The following is a 24,449-nucleotide window of genomic DNA, read 5'->3' on the forward strand; positions in this document are numbered from 1 at the left end:
TGATAGTAGCATAGTTGGGAAGTACAGTAGCTAGCACATTGGTTTGATAGTAGCATAGTTGGGATGTACAGTAGCTAGCACATTGGTTTGATAGTAGCATAGTTGGGATGTTGCTAGCATGTATGTTTGATAGTAGCATAGTTGGGATGTTGCTAGCACGTATGTTTGATGGTAGCGTAGTTGGTATGTACAGTAGCTAGCACATTGGTTTGATAGTAGCATAGTTGGGATGTACAGTAGCTAGCACATAAGTTTGATAGCATAGTTGGGATGAAAAGTAGCTAGCACATTGGTTTGATAGTAGCATAGTTGGGATGTACAGTAGCTAGCATATTGGTTTGATAGTAGCATAGTTGGAATGTACAGTAGCTAGCACATTGGTTTGATAGTAGCATAGTTGGGATGTACAGTAGCTATCACATAAGTTTGATAGCATAGTTGGGATGAACAGTAGCTAGCACATTGGTTTGAAAGTAGCATAGTTGGGATGTACAATAGCTAGCACATTGGTTTGATAGTAGCATAGTTGGGATGGACAGTAGCTAGCACATTGGTTTATAGTAGCATAGTTGGGATGTACAGTAGCTAGCATATTGGTTTGATAGTAGCATAGTTGGAATGTACAGTAGCTAGCACATTGGTTTGATAGTAGCATAGTTGGGATGTACAGTAGCTAGCACATTGGTTTGATAGCATAGTTGGGATGTACAGTAGCTAGCACATTGGTTTGATAGTAGCATAGTTGGGATGTTGCTAGCACATATGTTTGATGGTAGCGTAGTTGGTATGTACAGTAGCTAGCACATTGGTTTGAAAGTAGCATAGTTGGGATGTACAGTAGCTAGCACATTGGTTTGATAGTAGCATAGTTGGGATGTACAGTAGCTAGCACATTGGTTTGATAGTAGCATAGTTGGGATGTACAGTAGCTAGCACATTGGTTTGATAGTAGCATAGTTGGTATGTACAGTAGCTAGCACATTGGTTTGATAGTAGCATATTTGGGATGTACAGTAGCTAGCACATTGGTTTGATAGTAGCATAGTTGGGATGTACAGTAGCTAGCACATTGGTTTGATAGTAGCATAGTTGGGATGTACAGTAGCTAGCACATTGGTTTGATAGCATAGTTGGGATGTACAGTAGCTAGCACATTGGTTTGATAGTAGCATAGTTGGGATGTTGCTAGCACATATGTTTGATGGTAGCGTAGTTGGTATGTACAGTAGCTAGCACATTGGTTTGATAGTAGCATAGTTGGGATGTACAGTAGCTAGCACATAAGTTTGATAGCATAGTTGGGATGAAAAGTAGCTAGCACATTGGTTTGATAGTAGCATAGTTGGGATGTACAGTAGCTAGCATATTGGTTTGATAGTAGCATAGTTGGAATGTACAGTAGCTAGCACATTGGTTTGATAGTAGCATAGTTGGGATGTACAGTAGCTATCACATAAGTTTGATAGCATAGTGGGGATGAACAGTAGCTAGCACATTGGTTTGAAAGTAGCATAGTTGGGATGTACAGTAGCTAGCACATTGGTTTGATAGTAGCATAGTTGGAATGTACAGTAGCTAGCACATTGGTTTGATAGTAGCATAGTTGGGATGTACAGTAGCTAGCACATTGGTTTGATAGTAGCATAGTTGGGATGTACAGTAGCTATCACATAAGTTTGATAGCATAGTGGGGATGAACAGTAGCTAGCACATTGGTTTGAAAGTAGCATAGTTGGGATGTACAGTAGCTAGCACATTGGTTTGATAGTAGCATAGTTGGAATGTACAGTAGCTAGCACATTGGTTTGATAGTAGCATAGTTGGGATGTACAGTAGCTAGCACATTGGTTTGATAGTAGCATAGTTGGGATGTACAGTAGCTAGCACATTGGTTTGATAGTAGCATAGTTGGTATGTACAGTAGCTAGCACATTGGTTTGATAGTAGCATATTTGGGATGTACAGTAGCTAGCACATTGGTTTGATAGTAGCATAGTTGGGATGTACAGTAGCTAGCACATTGGTTTGATAGTAGCATATTTGGGATGTACAGTAGCTAGCACATTGGTTTGATAGTAGCATAGTTGGGATGTACAGTAGCTAGCACATTGGTTTGATAGCATAGTTGGGATGTACAGTAGCTAGCACATTGGTTTGATAGTAGCATAGTTGGGATGTTGCTAGCACATATGTTTGATGGTAGCGTAGTTGGGATGTACAGTAGCTAGCACATAAGTTTGATAGCATAGTTGGGATGAAAAGTAGCTAGCACATTGGTTTGATAGTAGCATAGTTGGGATGTACAGTAGCTAGCATATTGGTTTGATAGTAGCATAGTTGGAATGTACAGTAGCTAGCACATTGGTTTGATAGTAGCATAGTTGGGATGTACAGTAGCTATCACATAAGTTTGCTAGCATAGTGGGGATGAACAGTAGCTAGCACATTGGTTTGAAAGTAGCATAGTTGGGATGTACAGTAGCTAGCACATTGGTTTGATAGTAGCATAGTTGGAATGTACAGTAGCTAGCACATTGGTTTGATAGTAGCATAGTTGGGATGTATAGTAGCTAGCACATTGGTTTGATAGTATAGTTGGGATGTACAGTAGCTAGCACATTGGTTTGATAGTAGCATAGTTGGGATGTACAGTAGCTAGCACATTGGTTTGATAGTAGCATAGTTGGTATGTACAGTAGCTAGCACATTGGTTTGATAGTAGCATAGTTGGGATGTACAGTAGCTAGCACATTGGTTTGATAGTAGCATAGTTGGGATGTTGCTAGCATGTATGTTTGATAGTCGCATAGTTGGGATGTTGCTAGCACGTATGTTTGATGGTAGCGTAGTTGGTATGTACAGTAGCTAGCACATTGGTTTGATAGTAGCATAGTTGGGATGTACAGTAGCTAGCACATAAGTTTGATAGCATAGTTGGGATGAAAAGTAGCTAGCACATTGGTTTGATAGTAGCATAGTTGGGATGTACAGTAGCTAGCATATTGGTTTGATAGTAGCATAGTTGGAATGTACAGTAGCTAGCACATTGGTTTGATAGTAGCATAGTTGGGATGTACAGTAGCTATCACATAAGTTTGATAGCATAGTTGGGATGAACAGTAGCTAGCACATTGGTTTGAAAGTAGCATAGTTGGGATGTACAATAGCTAGCACATTGGTTTGATAGTAGCATAGTTGGGATGGACAGTAGCTAGCACATTGGTTTATAGTAGCATAGTTGGGATGTACAGTAGCTAGCATATTGGTTTGATAGTAGCATAGTTGGAATGTACAGTAGCTAGCACATTGGTTTGATAGTAGCATAGTTGGGATGTACAGTAGCTAGCACATTGGTTTGATAGTAGCATAGTTGGGATGTACAGTAGCTAGCACATTGGTTTGATAGCATAGTTGGGATGTACAGTAGCTAGCACATTGGTTTGATAGTAGCATAGTTGGGATGTTGCTAGCACATATGTTTGATGGTAGCGTAGTTGGTATGTACAGTAGCTAGCACATTGGTTTGATAGTAGCATAGTTGGGATGTACAGTAGCTAGCACATAAGTTTGATAGCATAGTTGGGATGAAAAGTAGCTAGCACATTGGTTTGATAGTAGCATAGTTGGGATGTACAGTAGCTAGCATATTGGTTTGATAGTAGCATAGTTGGAATGTACAGTAGCTAGCACATTGGTTTGATAGTAGCATAGTTGGGATGTACAGTAGCTATCACATAAGTTTGATAGCATAGTGGGGATGAACAGTAGCTAGCACATTGGTTTGAAAGTAGCATAGTTGGGATGTACAGTAGCTAGCACATTGGTTTGATAGTAGCATAGTTGGAATGTACAGTAGCTAGCACATTGGTTTGATAGTAGCATAGTTGGGATGTACAGTAGCTAGCACATTGGTTTGATAGTAGCATAGTTGGGATGTACAGTAGCTATCACATAAGTTTGATAGCATAGTGGGGATGAACAGTAGCTAGCACATTGGTTTGAAAGTAGCATAGTTGGGATGTACAGTAGCTAGCACATTGGTTTGATAGTAGCATAGTTGGAATGTACAGTAGCTAGCACATTGGTTTGATAGTAGCATAGTTGGGATGTACAGTAGCTAGCACATTGGTTTGATAGTAGCATAGTTGGGATGTACAGTAGCTAGCACATTGGTTTGATAGTAGCATAGTTGGTATGTACAGTAGCTAGCACATTGGTTTGATAGTAGCATATTTGGGATGTACAGTAGCTAGCACATTGGTTTGATAGTAGCATAGTTGGGATGTACAGTAGCTAGCACATTGGTTTGATAGTAGCATATTTGGGATGTACAGTAGCTAGCACATTGGTTTGATAGTAGCATAGTTGGGATGTACAGTAGCTAGCACATTGGTTTGATAGCATAGTTGGGATGTACAGTAGCTAGCACATTGGTTTGATAGTAGCATAGTTGGGATGTTGCTAGCACATATGTTTGATGGTAGCGTAGTTGGGATGTACAGTAGCTAGCACATAAGTTTGATAGCATAGTTGGGATGAAAAGTAGCTAGCACATTGGTTTGATAGTAGCATAGTTGGGATGTACAGTAGCTAGCATATTGGTTTGATAGTAGCATAGTTGGAATGTACAGTAGCTAGCACATTGGTTTGATAGTAGCATAGTTGGGATGTACAGTAGCTATCACATAAGTTTGCTAGCATAGTGGGGATGAACAGTAGCTAGCACATTGGTTTGAAAGTAGCATAGTTGGGATGTACAGTAGCTAGCACATTGGTTTGATAGTAGCATAGTTGGAATGTACAGTAGCTAGCACATTGGTTTGATAGTAGCATAGTTGGGATGTACAGTAGCTAGCACATTGGTTTGATAGTAGCATAGTTGGTATGTACAGTAGCTAGCACATTGGTTTGATAGTAGCATAGTTGGGATGTACAGTAGCTAGCACATTGGTTTGATAGTAGCATAGTTGGGATGTTGCTAGCACGTATGTTTGATAGTAGCATAGTTGGGATGTTGCTAGCACGTATGTTTGATGGTAGCGTAGTTGGTATGTACAGTAGCTAGCACATTGGTTTGATAGTAGCATAGTTGGGATGTACAGTAGCTATCACATAAGTTTGATAGCATAGTGGGGATGAACAGTAGCTAGCACATTGGTTTGAAAGTAGCATAGTTGGGATGTACAGTAGCTAGCACATTGGTTTGATAGTAGCATAGTTGGAATGTACAGTAGCTAGCACATTGGTTTGATAGTAGCATAGTTGGGATGTACAGTAGCTAGCACATTGGTTTGATAGTAGCATAGTTGGGATGTACAGTAGCTAGCACATTGGTTTGATAGTAGCATAGTTGGGATGTACAGTAGCTAGCACATTGGTTTGATAGTAGCATATTTGGGATGTACAGTAGCTAGCACATTGGTTTGATAGTAGCATAGTTGGGATGTACAGTAGCTAGCACATTGGTTTGATAGCATAGTTGGGATGTACAGTAGCTAGCACATTGGTTTGATAGTAGCATAGTTGGGATGTTGCTAGCACATATGTTTGATGGTAGCGTAGTTGGGATGTACAGTAGCTAGCACATAAGTTTGATAGCATAGTTGGGATGAAAAGTAGCTAGCACATTGGTTTGATAGTAGCATAGTTGGGATGTACAGTAGCTAGCATATTGGTTTGATAGTAGCATAGTTGGAATGTACAGTAGCTAGCACATTGGTTTGATAGTAGCATAGTTGGGATGTACAGTAGCTATCACATAAGTTTGCTAGCATAGTGGGGATGAACAGTAGCTAGCACATTGGTTTGATAGTAGCATAGTTGGGATGTATAGTAGCTAGCACATTGGTTTGATAGTATAGTTGGGATGTACAGTAGCTAGCACATTGGTTTGATAGTAGCATAGTTGGGATGTACAGTAGCTAGCACATTGGTTTGATAGTAGCATAGTTGGTATGTACAGTAGCTAGCACATTGGTTTGATAGTAGCATAGTTGGGATGTACAGTAGCTAGCACATTGGTTTGATAGTAGCATAGTTGGGATGTACAGTAGCTAGCACATTGGTTTGATAGTAGCATAGTTGGGATGTTGCTAGCATGTATGTTTGATAGTAGCATAGTTGGGATGTTGCTAGCACGTATGTTTGATGGTAGCGTAGTTGGTATGTACAGTAGCTAGCACATTGGTTTGATAGTAGCATAGTTGGGATGTACAGTAGCTAGCACATAAGTTTGATAGCATAGTTGGGATGAAAAGTAGCTAGCACATTGGTTTGATAGTAGCATAGTTGGGATGTACAGTAGCTAGCATATTGGTTTGATAGTAGCATAGTTGGAATGTACAGTAGCTAGCACATTGGTTTGATAGTAGCATAGTTGGGATGTACAGTAGCTATCACATAAGTTTGATAGCATAGATGGGATGAACAGTAGCTAGCACATTGGTTTGAAAGTAGCATAGTTGGGATGTACAATAGCTAGCACATTGGTTTGATAGTAGCATAGTTAGGATGGACAGTAGCTAGCACATTGGTTTATAGTAGCATAGTTGGGATGTACAGTAGCTAGCATATTGGTTTGATAGTAGCATAGTTGGAATGTACAGTAGCTAGCACATTGGTTTGATAGTAGCATAGTTGGGATGTACAGTAGCTAGCACATTGGTTTGATAGTAGCATAGTTGGGATGTACAGTAGCTAGCACATTGGTTTGATAGCATAGTTGGGATGTACAGTAGCTAGCACATTGGTTTGATAGTAGCATAGTTGGGATGTTGCTAGCACATATGTTTGATGGTAGCGTAGTTGGTATGTACAGTAGCTAGCACATTGGTTTGAAAGTAGCATAGTTGGGATGTACAGTAGCTAGCACATTGGTTTGATAGTAGCATAGTTGGGATGTACAGTAGCTAGCACATTGGTTTGATAGTAGCATATTTGGGATGTACAGTAGCTAGCACATAGGTTTGTTGGCATAGTTGGGATGGACAGTAGCTAGCACATTGGTTTGATAGTAGCATAGTTGGGATGGACAGTAGCTAGCACATTGGTTTGATAGTAGCATAGTTGGGATGGACAGTAGCTAGCACATGTGTTTGATAGTAGCATAGTTGGGATGGACAGTAGCTAGCACATAGGTTTGTTGGCATAGTTGGGATGGACAGTAGCTAGCACATTGGTTTGATAGTAGCATAGTTGGGATGGACAGTAGCTAGCACATTGGTTTGATAGTAGCATAGTTGGGATGTACAGTAGCTATCACATAAGTTTGATAGCATAGTGGGGATGAACAGTAGCTAGCACATTGGTTTGAAAGTAGCATAGTTGGGATGTACAGTAGCTAGCACATTGGTTTGATAGTAGCATAGTTGGAATGTACAGTAGCTAGCACATTGGTTTGATAGTAGCATAGTTGGGATGTACAGTAGCTAGCACATTGGTTTGATAGTAGCATAGTTGGGATGTACAGTAGCTAGCACATTGGTTTGATAGTAGCATAGTTGGGATGTACAGTAGCTAGCACATTGGTTTGATAGTAGCATATTTGGGATGTACAGTAGCTAGCACATTGGTTTGATAGTAGCATAGTTGGGATGTACAGTAGCTAGCACATTGGTTTGATAGCATAGTTGGGATGTACAGTAGCTAGCACATTGGTTTGATAGTAGCATAGTTGGGATGTTGCTAGCACATATGTTTGATGGTAGCGTAGTTGGGATGTACAGTAGCTAGCACATAAGTTTGATAGCATAGTTGGGATGAAAAGTAGCTAGCACATTGGTTTGATAGTAGCATAGTTGGGATGTACAGTAGCTAGCATATTGGTTTGATAGTAGCATAGTTGGAATGTACAGTAGCTAGCACATTGGTTTGATAGTAGCATAGTTGGGATGTACAGTAGCTATCACATAAGTTTGCTAGCATAGTGGGGATGAACAGTAGCTAGCACATTGGTTTGAAAGTAGCATAGTTGGGATGTACAGTAGCTAGCACATTGGTTTGATAGTAGCATAGTTGGAATGTACAGTAGCTAGCACATTGGTTTGATAGTAGCATAGTTGGGATGTATAGTAGCTAGCACATTGGTTTGATAGTATAGTTGGGATGTACAGTAGCTAGCACATTGGTTTGATAGTAGCATAGTTGGGATGTACAGTAGCTAGCACATTGGTTTGATAGTAGCATAGTTGGTATGTACAGTAGCTAGCACATTGGTTTGATAGTAGCATAGTTGGGATGTACAGTAGCTAGCACATTGGTTTGATAGTAGCATAGTTGGGATGTACAGTAGCTAGCACATTGGTTTGATAGTAGCATAGTTGGGATGTTGCTAGCATGTATGTTTGATAGTAGCATAGTTGGGATGTTGCTAGCACGTATGTTTGATGGTAGCGTAGTTGGTATGTACAGTAGCTAGCACATTGGTTTGATAGTAGCATAGTTGGGATGTACAGTAGCTAGCACATAAGTTTGATAGCATAGTTGGGATGAAAAGTAGCTAGCACATTGGTTTGATAGTAGCATAGTTGGGATGTACAGTAGCTAGCATATTGGTTTGATAGTAGCATAGTTGGAATGTACAGTAGCTAGCACATTGGTTTGATAGTAGCATAGTTGGGATGTACAGTAGCTATCACATAAGTTTGATAGCATAGTTGGGATGAACAGTAGCTAGCACATTGGTTTGAAAGTAGCATAGTTGGGATGTACAATAGCTAGCACATTGGTTTGATAGTAGCATAGTTAGGATGGACAGTAGCTAGCACATTGGTTTATAGTAGCATAGTTGGGATGTACAGTAGCTAGCATATTGGTTTGATAGTAGCATAGTTGGAATGTACAGTAGCTAGCACATTGGTTTGATAGTAGCATAGTTGGGATGTACAGTAGCTAGCACATTGGTTTGATAGTAGCATAGTTGGGATGTACAGTAGCTAGCACATTGGTTTGATAGCATAGTTGGGATGTACAGTAGCTAGCACATTGGTTTGATAGTAGCATAGTTGGGATGTTGCTAGCACATATGTTTGATGGTAGCGTAGTTGGTATGTACAGTAGCTAGCACATTGGTTTGAAAGTAGCATAGTTGGGATGTACAGTAGCTAGCACATTGGTTTGATAGTAGCATAGTTGGGATGTACAGTAGCTAGCACATTGGTTTGATAGTAGCATAGTTGGGATGTACAGTAGCTAGCACATTGGTTTGATAGTAGCATAGTTGGTATGTACAGTAGCTAGCACATTGGTTTGATAGTAGCATATTTGGGATGTACAATAGCTAGCACATTGGTTTGATAGTAGCATAGTTGGGATGTACAGTAGCTAGCACATTGGTTTGATAGTAGCATAGTTGGGATGTACAGTAGCTAGCACATTGGTTTGATAGTAGCATAGTTGGGATGTACAGTAGCTAGCACATTGGTTTGATAGCATAGTTGGGATGTACAGTAGCTAGCACATTGGTTTGATAGTAGCATAGTTGGGATGTTGCTAGCACATATGTTTGATGGTAGCGTAGTTGGTATGTACAGTAGCTAGCACATTGGTTTGATAGTAGCATAGTTGGGATGTACAGTAGCTAGCACATAAGTTTGATAGCATAGTTGGGATGAAAAGTAGCTAGCACATTGGTTTGATAGTAGCATAGTTGGGATGTACAGTAGCTAGCATATTGGTTTGATAGTAGCATAGTTGGAATGTACAGTAGCTAGCACATTGGTTTGATAGTAGCATAGTTGGGATGTACAGTAGCTAGCACATTGGTTTGATAGTAGCATAGTTGGGATGTACAGTAGCTATCACATAAGTTTGATAGCATAGTGGGGATGAACAGTAGCTAGCACATTGGTTTGAAAGTAGCATAGTTGGGATGTACAGTAGCTAGCACATTGGTTTGATAGTAGCATAGTTGGAATGTACAGTAGCTAGCACATTGGTTTGATAGTAGCATAGTTGGGATGTACAGTAGCTAGCACATTGGTTTGATAGTAGCATAGTTGGGATGTACAGTAGCTAGCACATTGGTTTGATAGTAGCATAGTTGGTATGTACAGTAGCTAGCACATTGGTTTGATAGTAGCATATTTGGGATGTACAGTAGCTAGCACATTGGTTTGATAGTAGCATAGTTGGGATGTACAGTAGCTAGCACATTGGTTTGATAGTAGCATATTTGGGATGTACAGTAGCTAGCACATTGGTTTGATAGTAGCATAGTTGGGATGTACAGTAGCTAGCACATTGGTTTGATAGCATAGTTGGGATGTACAGTAGCTAGCACATTGGTTTGATAGTAGCATAGTTGGGATGTTGCTAGCACATATGTTTGATGGTAGCGTAGTTGGGATGTACAGTAGCTAGCACATAAGTTTGATAGCATAGTTGGGATGAAAAGTAGCTAGCACATTGGTTTGATAGTAGCATAGTTGGGATGTATAGTAGCTAGCATATTGGTTTGATAGTAGCATAGTTGGAATGTACAGTAGCTAGCACATTGGTTTGATAGTAGCATAGTTGGGATGTACAGTAGCTATCACATAAGTTTGCTAGCATAGTGGGGATGAACAGTAGCTAGCACATTGGTTTGAAAGTAGCATAGTTGGGATGTACAGTAGCTAGCACATTGGTTTGATAGTAGCATAGTTGGAATGTACAGTAGCTAGCACATTGGTTTGATAGTAGCATAGTTGGGATGTATAGTAGCTAGCACATTGGTTTGATAGTATAGTTGGGATGTACAGTAGCTAGCACATTGGTTTGATAGTAGCATAGTTGGGATGTACAGTAGCTAGCACATTGGTTTGATAGTAGCATAGTTGGTATGTACAGTAGCTAGCACATTGGTTTGATAGTAGCATAGTTGGGATGTACAGTAGCTAGCACATTGGTTTGATAGTAGCATAGTTGGGATGTACAGTAGCTAGCACATTGGTTTGATAGTAGCATAGTTGGGATGTTGCTAGCATGTATGTTTGATAGTAGCATAGTTGGGATGTTGCTAGCACGTATGTTTGATGGTAGCATAGTTGGTATGTACAGTAGCTAGCACATTGGTTTGATAGTAGCATAGTTGGGATGTACAGTAGCTAGCACATAAGTTTGATAGCATAGTTGGGATGAAAAGTAGCTAGCACATTGGTTTGATAGTAGCATAGTTGGGATGTACAGTAGCTAGCATATTGGTTTGATAGTAGCATAGTTGGAATGTACAGTAGCTAGCACATTGGTTTGATAGTAGCATAGTTGGGATGTACAGTAGCTATCACATAAGTTTGATAGCATAGTTGGGATGAACAGTAGCTAGCACATTGGTTTGAAAGTAGCATAGTTGGGATGTACAATAGCTAGCACATTGGTTTGATAGTAGCATAGTTGGGATGGACAGTAGCTAGCACATTGGTTTATAGTAGCATAGTTGGGATGTACAGTAGCTAGCATATTGGTTTGATAGTAGCATAGTTGGAATGTACAGTAGCTAGCACATTGGTTTGATAGTAGCATAGTTGGGATGTACAGTAGCTAGCACATTGGTTTGATAGTAGCATAGTTGGGATGTACAGTAGCTAGCACATTGGTTTGATAGCATAGTTGGGATGTACAGTAGCTAGCACATTGGTTTGATAGTAGCATAGTTGGGATGTTGCTAGCACATATGTTTGATGGTAGCGTAGTTGGTATGTACAGTAGCTAGCACATTGGTTTGATAGTAGCATAGTTGGGATGTACAGTAGCTAGCACATAAGTTTGATAGCATAGTTGGGATGAAAAGTAGCTAGCACATTGGTTTGATAGTAGCATAGTTGGGATGTACAGTAGCTAGCATATTGGTTTGATAGTAGCATAGTTGGAATGTACAGTAGCTAGCACATTGGTTTGATAGTAGCATAGTTGGGATGTACAGTAGCTATCACATAAGTTTGATAGCATAGTGGGGATGAACAGTAGCTAGCACATTGGTTTGAAAGTAGCATAGTTGGGATGTACAGTAGCTAGCACATTGGTTTGATAGTAGCATAGTTGGAATGTACAGTAGCTAGCACATTGGTTTGATAGTAGCATAGTTGGGATGTACAGTAGCTAGCACATTGGTTTGATAGTAGCATAGTTGGGATGTACAGTAGCTATCACATAAGTTTGATAGCATAGTGGGGATGAACAGTAGCTAGCACATTGGTTTGAAAGTAGCATAGTTGGGATGTACAGTAGCTAGCACATTGGTTTGATAGTAGCATAGTTGGAATGTACAGTAGCTAGCACATTGGTTTGATAGTAGCATAGTTGGGATGTACAGTAGCTAGCACATTGGTTTGATAGTAGCATAGTTGGGATGTACAGTAGCTAGCACATTGGTTTGATAGTAGCATAGTTGGTATGTACAGTAGCTAGCACATTGGTTTGATAGTAGCATATTTGGGATGTACAGTAGCTAGCACATTGGTTTGATAGTAGCATAGTTGGGATGTACAGTAGCTAGCACATTGGTTTGATAGTAGCATATTTGGGATGTACAGTAGCTAGCACATTGGTTTGATAGTAGCATAGTTGGGATGTACAGTAGTGAGCACATTGGTTTGATAGCATAGTTGGGATGTACAGTAGCTAGCACATTGGTTTGATAGTAGCATAGTTGGGATGTTGCTAGCACATATGTTTGATGGTAGCGTAGTTGGGATGTACAGTAGCTAGCACATAAGTTTGATAGCATAGTTGGGATGAAAAGTAGCTAGCACATTGGTTTGATAGTAGCATAGTTGGGATGTACAGTAGCTAGCATATTGGTTTGATAGTAGCATAGTTGGAATGTACAGTAGCTAGCACATTGGTTTGATAGTAGCATAGTTGGGATGTACAGTAGCTATCACATAAGTTTGCTAGCATAGTGGGGATGAACAGTAGCTAGCACATTGGTTTGAAAGTAGCATAGTTGGGATGTACAGTAGCTAGCACATTGGTTTAATAGTAGCATAGTTGGAATGTACAGTAGCTAGCACATTGGTTTGATAGTAGCATAGTTGGGATGTACAGTAGCTAGCACATTGGTTTGATAGTAGCATAGTTGGTATGTACAGTAGCTAGCACATTGGTTTGATAGTAGCATAGTTGGGATGTACAGTAGCTAGCACATTGGTTTGATAGTAGCATAGTTGGGATGTTGCTAGCACGTATGTTTGATAGTAGCATAGTTGGGATGTTGCTAGCACGTATGTTTGATGGTAGCGTAGTTGGTATGTACAGTAGCTAGCACATTGGTTTGATAGTAGCATAGTTGGGATGTACAGTAGCTAGCACATAAGTTTGATAGCATAGTTGGGATGAAAAGTAGCTAGCACATTGTTTTGATAGTAGCATAGTTGGGATGTACAGTAGCTAGCATATTGGTTTGATAGTAGCATAGTTGGAATGTACAGTAGCTAGCACATTGGTTTGATAGTAGCATAGTTGGGATGTACAGTAGCTATCACATAAGTTTGATAGCATAGTTGGGATGAACAGTAGCTAGCACATTGGTTTGAAAGTAGCATAGTTGGGATGTACAATAGCTAGCACATTGGTTTGATAGTAGCATAGTTGGAATGTACAGTAGCTAGCACATTGGTTTGATAGTAGCATAGTTGGGATGTACAGTAGCTAGCACATTGGTTTGATAGTATAGTTGGGATGTACAGTAGCTAGCACATTGGTTTGATAGTAGCATAGTTGGGATGTACAGTAGCTAGCACATTGGTTTGATAGTAGCATAGTTGGGATGTACAGTAGCTAGCACATTGGTTTGATAGTAGCATAGTTGGGATGTACAGTAGCTAGCACATTGGTTTGCTAGTAGCATAGTTGGGATGTACAGTAGCTAGCACATTGGTTTGATAGTAGCATAGTTGGGATGTACAGTAGCTAGCACATTGGTTTGATAGCATAGTTGGGATGTACAGTAGCTAGCACATTGGTTTGATAGTAGCATAGTTGGGATGTTGCTAGCACATATGTTTGATGGTAGCGTAGTTGGGATGTACAGTAGCTAGCACATAAGTTTGATAGCATAGTTGGGATGAAAAGTAGCTAGCACATTGGTTTGATAGTAGCATAGTTGGGATGTACAGTAGCTAGCATATTGGTTTGATAGTAGCATAGTTGGAATGTACAGTAGCTAGCACATTGGTTTGATAGTAGCATAGTTGGGATGTACAGTAGCTATCACATAAGTTTGCTAGCATAGTGGGGATGAACAGTAGCTAGCACATTGGTTTGAAAGTAGCATAGTTGGGATGTACAGTAGCTAGCACATTGGTTTGATAGTAGCATAGTTGGAATGTACAGTAGCTAGCACATTGGTTTGATAGTAGCATAGTTGGGATGTACAGTAGCTAGCACATTGGTTTGATAGTAGCATAGTTGGTATGTACAGTAGCTAGCACATTGGTTTGATAGTAGCATAGTTGGGATGTACAGTAGCTAGCACATTGGTTTGATAGTAGCATAGTTGGGATGTTGCTAGCACGTATGTTTGATAGTAGCATAGTTGGGATGTTGCTAGCACGTATGTTTGATGGTAGCGTAGTTGGTATGTACAGTAGCTAGCACATTGGTTTGATAGTAGCATAGTTGGGATGTACAGTAGCTAGCACATAAGTTTGATAGCATAGTTGGGATGAAAAGTAGCTAGCACATTGGTTTGATAGTAGCATAGTTGGGATGTACAGTAGCTAGCATATTGGTTTGATAGTAGCATAGTTGGAATGTACAGTAGCTAGCACATTGGTTTGATAGTAGCATAGTTGGGATGTACAGTAGCTATCACATAAGTTTGATAGCATAGTTGGGATGAACAGTAGCTAGCACATTGGTTTGAAAGTAGCATAGTTGGGATGTACAATAGCTAGCACATTGGTTTGATAGTAGCATAGTTGGGATGGACAGTAGCTAGCACATTGGTTTATAGTAGCATAGTTGGGATGTACAGTAGCTAGCATATTGGTTTGATAGTAGCATAGTTGGAATGTACAGTAGCTAGCACATTGGTTTGATAGTAGCATAGTTGGGATGTACAGTAGCTATCACATAAGTTTGCTAGCATAGTGGGGATGAACAGTAGCTAGCACATTGGTTTGAAAGTAGCATAGTTGGGATGTACAGTAGCTAGCACATTGGTTTGATAGTAGCATAGTTGGAATGTACAGTAGCTAGCACATTGGTTTGATAGTAGCATAGTTGGGATGTATAGTAGCTAGCACATTGGTTTGATAGTATAGTTGGGATGTACAGTAGCTAGCACATTGGTTTGATAGTAGCATAGTTGGGATGTACAGTAGCTAGCACATTGGTTTGATAGTAGCATAGTTGGTATGTACAGTAGCTAGCACATTGGTTTGATAGTAGCATAGTTGGGATGTACAGTAGCTAGCACATTGGTTTGATAGTAGCATAGTTGGGATGTACAGTAGCTAGCACATTGGTTTGATAGTAGCATAGTTGGGATGTTGCTAGCATGTATGTTTGATAGTAGCATAGTTGGGATGTTGCTAGCACGTATGTTTGATGGTAGCATAGTTGGTATGTACAGTAGCTAGCACATTGGTTTGATAGTAGCATAGTTGGGATGTACAGTAGCTAGCACATAAGTTTGATAGCATAGTTGGGATGAAAAGTAGCTAGCACATTGGTTTGATAGTAGCATAGTTGGGATGTACAGTAGCTAGCATATTGGTTTGATAGTAGCATAGTTGGAATGTACAGTAGCTAGCACATTGGTTTGATAGTAGCATAGTTGGGATGTACAGTAGCTATCACATAAGTTTGATAGCATAGTTGGGATGAACAGTAGCTAGCACATTGGTTTGAAAGTAGCATAGTTGGGATGTACAATAGCTAGCACATTGGTTTGATAGTAGCATAGTTGGGATGGACAGTAGCTAGCACATTGGTTTATAGTAGCATAGTTGGGATGTACAGTAGCTAGCATATTGGTTTGATAGTAGCATAGTTGGAATGTACAGTAGCTAGCACATTGGTTTGATAGTAGCATAGTTGGGATGTACAGTAGCTAGCACATTGGTTTGATAGTAGCATAGTTGGGATGTACAGTAGCTAGCACATTGGTTTGATAGCATAGTTGGGATGTACAGTAGCTAGCACATTGGTTTGATAGTAGCATAGTTGGGATGTTGCTAGCACATATGTTTGATGGTAGCGTAGTTGGTATGTACAGTAGCTAGCACATTGGTTTGATAGTAGCATAGTTGGGATGTACAGTAGCTAGCACATAAGTTTGATAGCATAGTTGGGATGAAAAGTAGCTAGCACATTGGTTTGATAGTAGCATAGTTGGGATGTACAGTAGCTAGCATATTGGTTTGATAGTAGCATAGTTGGAATGTACAGTAGCTAGCACATTGGTTTGATAGTAGCATAGTTGGGATGTACAGTAGCTATCACATAAGTTTGATAGCATAGTGGGGATGAACAGTAGCTAGCACATTGGTTTGAAAGTAGCATAGTTGGGATGTACAGTAGCTAGCACATTGGTTTGATAGTAGCATAGTTGGAATGTACAGTAGCTAGCACATTGGTTTGATAGTAGCATAGTTGGGATGTACAGTAGCTAGCACATTGGTTTGATAGTAGCATAGTTGGGATGTACAGTAGCTATCACATAAGTTTGATAGCATAGTGGGGATGAACAGTAGCTAGCACATTGGTTTGAAAGTAGCATAGTTGGGATGTACAGTAGCTAGCACATTGGTTTGATAGTAGCATAGTTGGAATGTACAGTAGCTAGCACATTGGTTTGATAGTAGCATAGTTGGGATGTACAGTAGCTAGCACATTGGTTTGATAGTAGCATAGTTGGGATGTACAGTAGCTAGCACATTGGTTTGATAGTAGCATAGTTGGTATGTACAGTAGCTAGCACATTGGTTTGATAGTAGCATATTTGGGATGTACAGTAGCTAGCACATTGGTTTGATAGTAGCATAGTTGGGATGTACAGTAGCTAGCACATTGGTTTGATAGTAGCATATTTGGGATGTACAGTAGCTAGCACATTGGTTTGATAGTAGCATAGTTGGGATGTACAGTAGCTAGCACATTGGTTTGATAGCATAGTTGGGATGTACAGTAGCTAGCACATTGGTTTGATAGTAGCATAGTTGGGATGTTGCTAGCACATATGTTTGATGGTAGCGTAGTTGGGATGTACAGTAGCTAGCACATAAGTTTGATAGCATAGTTGGGATGAAAAGTAGCTAGCACATTGGTTTGATAGTAGCATAGTTGGGATGTACAGTAGCTAGCATATTGGTTTGATAGTAGCATAGTTGGAATGTACAGTAGCTAGCACATTGGTTTGATAGTAGCATAGTTGGGATGTACAGTAGCTATCACATAAGTTTGCTAGCATAGTGGGGATGATTAGTAGCTAGCACATTGGTTTGAAAGTAGCATAGTTGGGATGTACAGTAGCTAGCACATTGGTTTAATAGTAGCATAGTTGGAATGTACAGTAGCTAGCACATTGGTTTGATAGTAGCATAGTTGGGATGTACAGTAGCTAGCACATTGGTTTGATAGTAGCATAGTTGGTATGTACAGTAGCTAGCACATTGGTTTGATAGTAGCATAGTTGGGATGTACAGTAGCTAGCACATTGGTTTGATAGTAGCATAGTTGGGATGTTGCTAGCACGTATGTTTGATAGTAGCATAGTTGGGATGTTGCTAGCACGTATGTTTGATGGTAGCGTAGTTGGTATGTACAGTAGCTAGCACATTGGTTTGATAGTAGCATAGTTGGGATGTACAGTAGCTAGCACATAAGTTTGATAGCATAGTTGGGATGAAAAGTAGCTAGCACATTGTTTTGATAGTAGCATAGTTGGGATGTACAGTAGCTAGCATATTGGTTTGATAGTAGCATAGTTGGAATGTACAGTAGCTAGCACATTGGTTTGATAGTAGCATAGTTGGGATGTACAGTAGCTATCACATAAGTTTGATAGCATAGTTGGGATGAACAGTAGCTAGCACATTGGTTTGAAAGTAGCATAGTTGGGATGTACAATAGCTAGCACATTGGTTTGATAGTAGCATAGTTGGAATGTACAGTAGCTAGCACATTGGTTTGATAGTAGCATAGTTGGGATGTACAGTAGCTAGCACATTGGTTTGATAGTATAGTTGGGATGTACAGTAGCTAGCACATTGGTTTGATAGTAGCATAGTTGGGATGTACAGTAGCTAGCACATTGGTTTGATAGTAGCATAGTTGGGATGTACAGTAGCTAGCACATTGGTTTGATAGTAGCATAGTTGGGATGTACAGTAGCTAGCACATTGGTTTGCTAGTAGCATAGTTGGGATGTACAGTAGCTAGCACATTGGTTTGATAGTAGCATAGTTGGGATGTACAGTAGCTAGCACATTGGTTTGATAGTAGCATAGTTGGGATGTACAGTAGCTAGCACATTGGTTTGATAGTAGCATATTTGGGATGTACAGTAGCTAGCACATTGGTTTGATAGTAGCATATTTGGGATGTACAGTAGCTAGCACATTGGTTTGATAGTAGCATAGTTGGGATGTACAGTAGCTAGCACATTGGTTTGATAGCATAGTTGGGATGTACAGTAGCTAGCACATTGGTTTGATAGTAGCATAGTTGGGATGTTGCTAGCACATATGTTTGATGGTAGCGTAGTTGGGATGTACAGTAGCTAGCACATAAGTTTGATAGCATAGTTGGGATGAAAAGTAGCTAGCACATTGGTTTGATAGTAGCATAGTTGGGATGTACAGTAGCTAGCATATTGGTTTGATAGTAGCATAGTTGGAATGTACAGTAGCTAGCACATTGGTTTGATAGTAGCATAGTTGGGATGTACAGTAGCTATCACATAAGTTTGCTAGCATAGTGGGGATGAACAGTAGCTAGCACATTGGTTTGAAAGTAGCATAGTTGGGATGTACAGTAGCTAGCACATTGGTTTGATAGTAGCATAGTTGGAATGTACAGTAGCTAGCACATTGGTTTGATAGTAGCATAGTTGGGATGTACAGTAGCTAGCACATTGGTTTGATAGTAGCATAGTTGGTATGTACAGTAGCTAGCACATTGGTTTGATAGTAGCATAGTTGGGATGTACAGTAGCTAGCACATTGGTTTGATAGTAGCATAGTTGGGATGTTGCTAGCACGTATGTTTGATAGTAGCATAGTTGGGATGTTGCTAGCACGTATGTTTGATGGTAGCGTAGTTGGTATGTACAGTAGCTAGCACATTGGTTTGATAGTAGCATAGTTGGGATGTACAGTAGCTAGCACATAAGTTTGATAGCATAGTTGGGATGAAAAGTAGCTAGCACATTGGTTTGATAGTAGCATAGTTGGGATGTACAGTAGCTAGCATATTGGTTTGATAGTAGCATAGTTGGAATGTACAGTAGCTAGCACATTGGTTTGATAGTAGCATAGTTGGGATGTACAGTAGCTATCACATAAGTTTGATAGCATAGTTGGGATGAACAGTAGCTAGCACATTGGTTTGAAAGTAGCATAGTTGGGATGTACAATAGCTAGCACATTGGTTTGATAGTAGCATAGTTGGGATGGACAGTAGCTAGCACATTGGTTTATAGTAGCATAGTTGGGATGTACAGTAGCTAGCATATTGGTTTGATAGTAGCATAGTTGGAATGTACAGTAGCTAGCACATTGGTTTGATAGTAGCATAGTTGGGATGTACAGTAGCTATCACATAAGTTTGATAGCATAGTTGGGATGAACAGTAGCTAGCACATTGGTTTGAAAGTAGCATAGTTGGGATGTACAGTAGCTAGCACATTGGTTTGATAGTAGCATAGTTGGAATGTACAGTAGCTAGCACATTGGTTTGATAGTAGCATAGTTGGGATGTACAGTAGCTAGCACATTGGTTTGATAGTATAGTTGGGATGTACAGTAGCTAGCACATTGGTTTGATAGTAGCATAGTTGGGATGTACAGTAGCTAGCACATTGGTTTGATAGTAGCATAGTTGGGATGTACAGTAGCTAGCACATTGGTTTGATAGTAGCATAGTTGGGATGTACAGTAGCTAGCACATTGGTTTGCTAGTAGCATAGTTGGGATGTACAGTAGCTAGCACATTGGTTTGATAGTAGCATAGTTGGGATGTACAGTAGCTAGCACATACGTTTGATAGCATAGTTGGGATGAACAGTAGCTAGCACATTGGTTTGAAAGTAGCATAGTTGGGATGTACAGTAGCTAGCACATTGGTTTGATAGTAGCATAGTTGGGATGTACAGTAGCTAGCACATTGGTTTGATAGTAGCATAGTTGGGATGTACAGTAGCTAGCACATTGGTTTGATAGTAGCATAGTTGGTATGTACAGTAGCTAGCACATTGGTTTGATAGTAGCATATTTGGGATGTACAGTAGCTAGCACATTGGTTTGATAGTAGCATAGTTGGGATGTACAGTAGCTAGCACATTGGTTTGATAGTAGCATAGTTGGGATGTACAGTAGCTAGCACATTGGTTTGATAGCATAGTTGGGATGTACAGTAGCTAGCACATTGGTTTGATAGTAGCATAGTTGGGATGTTGCTAGCACATATGTTTGATGGTAGCGTAGTTGGTATGTACAGTAGCTAGCACATTGGTTTGATAGTAGCATAGTTGGGATGTACAGTAGCTAGCACATAAGTTTGATAGCATAGTTGGGATGAAAAGTAGCTAGCACATTGGTTTGATAGTAGCATAGTTGGGATGTACAGTAGCTAGCATATTGGTTTGATAGTAGCATAAATGGAATGTACAGTAGCTAGCACATTGGTTTGATAGTAGTGTAACAGAGTTGTTATTGATAATTGAAGTTCGCCAAAATTATGTTTTATTTTATCTGCACCTTAGAATTGTTCTGGTTGTCCATACAGGCATACCATACATGTGACCATGTATTGGAGCGCCCCCGTGTGGTTTGGAGTGGGTGGTTGCTATGTATATTTGCTGTTAAGCTGCCTGCTCGTCCCTTTTGACTGTGACAACGGACAAGTGTGGTGAGTTGAGATCGTGCTCTGCCGTTTTGTAGATATCGTCGAATAAGATCCTATTGAGAGGATCTAAGATTGTATGATTTGTCAGATGTTTGTTTTCTATTTGTTTTCTGACGGTTAATTTGCTTCGTGTGATGTATTTTACAATTTTAGCGAGTGAGCTAACGTGTCTGTCTTGGAGCCGTTAGCTAGCTACAGTAGGCTAGCTACTGCCCGTCGCGTGGCTGGTGTTTTGACGGCGGGATCTTTTCCCCCTTTCTTTATTTCATTTCGTTCTTAGTATGTAAAGGGCAGCACATCTGAGTGACAGCAACCATCCCATCTGTGTTAAAAACAGGTATGTTTGTGTGGAGAAATGTATGTATGAAGTTTGATATTGTTGAGTGCATAGATACATTTAGATAAATTAGGAATAAGTTAGTAATAAGTTAGGAAACTATACGATCACTTTGCATCTGTTCAAATTAGTTAAATCAGTAGTAAGCTGCGTGGCCTTTTGACTGTGACAACGGACGAGTGTGTATGTAAAGGGCAGCACATCTGAGTGACAGCAACCATCCCATCTGTGTTAAAAACAGAGTGTGCAATAAAAGCTGGATGAGCGATGAACTTGGCGTCCTGACTGGTGTGTGAGGCAGAGAGAAAAGAGAAGGGTTACATCTGGTGCCGTGACTCCGTGACTACGTTGGAGATCAGCTTAATCGCCGGTCCCGGGAGAAGAGCTTCTGCAAGCAACTCAGTGGACGCAGCCCAGGTTACGCTGTTAGCGACAGTGATATTGAATGCTGTAATATTGCAAGGTTGATGTCGTGAATTGTACTTTGTTAAGCTTATATTGTGTTTTGTATATGATTAACAGTGTCAGAAGGGAGGAGTGATATGATGGCTGATGGGCAGGCTAGGATGATGTTAGGTAGAGGGAGGGCCGTTACTGATCATTCTGTTTTGCCATGTCCGGTTGGTTCACCTGTCCTGGGCGAACAGTTATTTACTGATGATGTTGAGTGCAAGGCAGCACAGGGCCCATGTACATCCACTCCTTTACACCAGCCTAATGAGACAGATAATGCACTTAGGCATTTGAGTGTTCTAATCACAGAGTTGGGAAAGAACATTGGTGATTCTGTGACAGCTAGATTAATGTCGGACACGCACACGCAGTTCCGCAACAGTGATTGCAACAATGCGCCTCAGACGCACAACCCTACTACCATAGACCTCTCTCAGTTGAACGTGGTCGTCAAATCAGACGCAAGAGAGCCTACTGTCTTCCGTGGTGAGGGAGCTGACAAGTGTTCCGTTCAAGAGTGGATTGACCTGATGACGGTCTACCTGAGAAAGAAGAATGTCTCTGCTGCAGATCAGCCCGACGAAATATTGAGTAGGCTGATGGGAAGGGCTAAGGATGTTGTGAGAATAGGATTGCGTAGTGACCCGTCTCTTGATGTCGCTCAGCGCACTGAAACAATCTATGCTATCCTCAAGCAGCATTTTAGTGATCTCTCATATTCCTGCATGCCACTCGCAGACTTCTATAGCACTCTGCCCAAAGCCCACGAGAGCCCTGTTGATTATTGGGTTCGTCTGAATAATGCCGCTGACATAGCGGATGAGTGTCTCCGACGTCAAGGGAGGGGGATGGAGGACCTGAATAAAGAGGTGGCCATGATGTTCGTGAGGCACTGCCCTGACCCATCTCTGTGCATTGTGTTTAAGAGCAAGCTTGTTGGCAGTTGGACAGCGAAAGAGGTGCAGGAGAGGATCGACGAGCATCAGCGGGAGCTGAAATCCGGTCCCAGTAAGCGCTCATTTGGCAACCAGTCCAGACAGGCCGTTGCTATGGTGAGTGATGACATACAGTCAGGGGCAGCGTGTGATCCGGTCCCACCCGTGTTGCAGACATGCAAACAGACCATGCAGCATTCTCAAGGGAGTGGTGAGACTGCCTCATTGCAGAAGAGCATGGATAGAATGGCTGATGTGCTGGGTCAGGTCCTGAGCACACTATCCGAACGAGCTACTGCCACTCACAGCCAAGGTAGGCCTCATCCACAGCAGAGAGGGAGGGCCACAGGGCGAAGGGAATGTGAAATATGTCATCAGCATGGCCACTCCACCATTTCACATTGTATGCGGCACAACCTCTGTTTCAACTGTCATGAGCCAGGCCACATGAAAGACCAGTGCACTTCATCTTCGTCCCCCAGGTCACAGCCAGTCGCCGCCGCGGCTCCCCACTCTCCCAGTTCGGGAAACTAGACAGCTCGCATTTGGAGAGGGGAAGTGTGGGCTCTAGTGTTAACTCCCTCGGTAGCACACCAGATTTACAGTCGTTATATGAAGCGGTCAGTGAAGGGTTACCCAGTGGTTCTCAAGTCATAGTTCAGAACACGCAGCGTGTATGTGGTAGTGATAGCTTGTTTTATACCCCAGTTGTTGTTAATGGGTGTACCACAGTGAAGGCTATGCTGGACACAGGCTCTATGGCATGTACTGTGAGTGAGAATGTAGAGAAAATGCTTGTTGCTGCTGGCTCGCTAGACTGTGATCTGCAGCAAAGTACTGATGTGATTTTAGTCGGATGTGGGGGGAAGAGAGTCTATCCAAAGGGAGTGTGTGAGTTGAGCCTTGAAATATATGGATGTAATGTGGTGGTTCCCACTCTGGTTGTTCCGGGTCAAGAGGATGACCTTATTATCGGAACCAATGTACTTAAATACCTCACTCACAGATTCAAGGAGTCAGAGAGATACTGGGAGATGGTCTCGGAGCCAGGCAGCCCTGATGATGGAGGGCGTGATGAGTTTCTCGCCATGCTCGCTGGTGTCGATCGGTGGAAAGGTGAGGAAATTCCGGACGTCGTCGGGACTGTGAAGCTCAACCGAGCCGTCACCCTGTTGCCTGGCCATGAGCACCTGGTTTGGGGTAAGCTCCCTGAGAAGTCACGTGGACACCCTGGCTGTACGGTGTTGGTTGAACCCACTAAGTCTCGCTCCATCCCTCGCAATATCCTGGTTGGCCGTGTCGTGACTCCGCTGTGGGGTGATGGATGGGTCCCTATGAAGATCATAAACCCTACTGACAGACCTGTAACATTACGTAGGAACGCCAAGCTAGCTGATGTGTATCCATGTATAGCCCTGGAAGATGTGGTGACAGCAGAAAGTACATGTGTTAAGTCTAACCAGCAGCACATCTCTTCTGAACGGTCCACTCAGCTGCCTGCAAAGAAGACTGACATATCTGAGAGACTGAGACAACATGGACTGGGTGACTTGGACCTTGACTCGTGTGAGGTGTCTGACAAGTGGAAGGAGGAAATGTGCAGACTCACCTTGGAATACTCCGATGTTTTCTCAAGAGACAAACTTGACTGCGGTGAGGCAAAGGGCTTTGTTCAT

This window comes from Borostomias antarcticus, assembly GCF_949987555.1.
Source record: "Borostomias antarcticus genome assembly, chromosome: 14".
Taxonomy (NCBI): Eukaryota; Metazoa; Chordata; class Actinopteri; order Stomiiformes; family Stomiidae; genus Borostomias; species Borostomias antarcticus.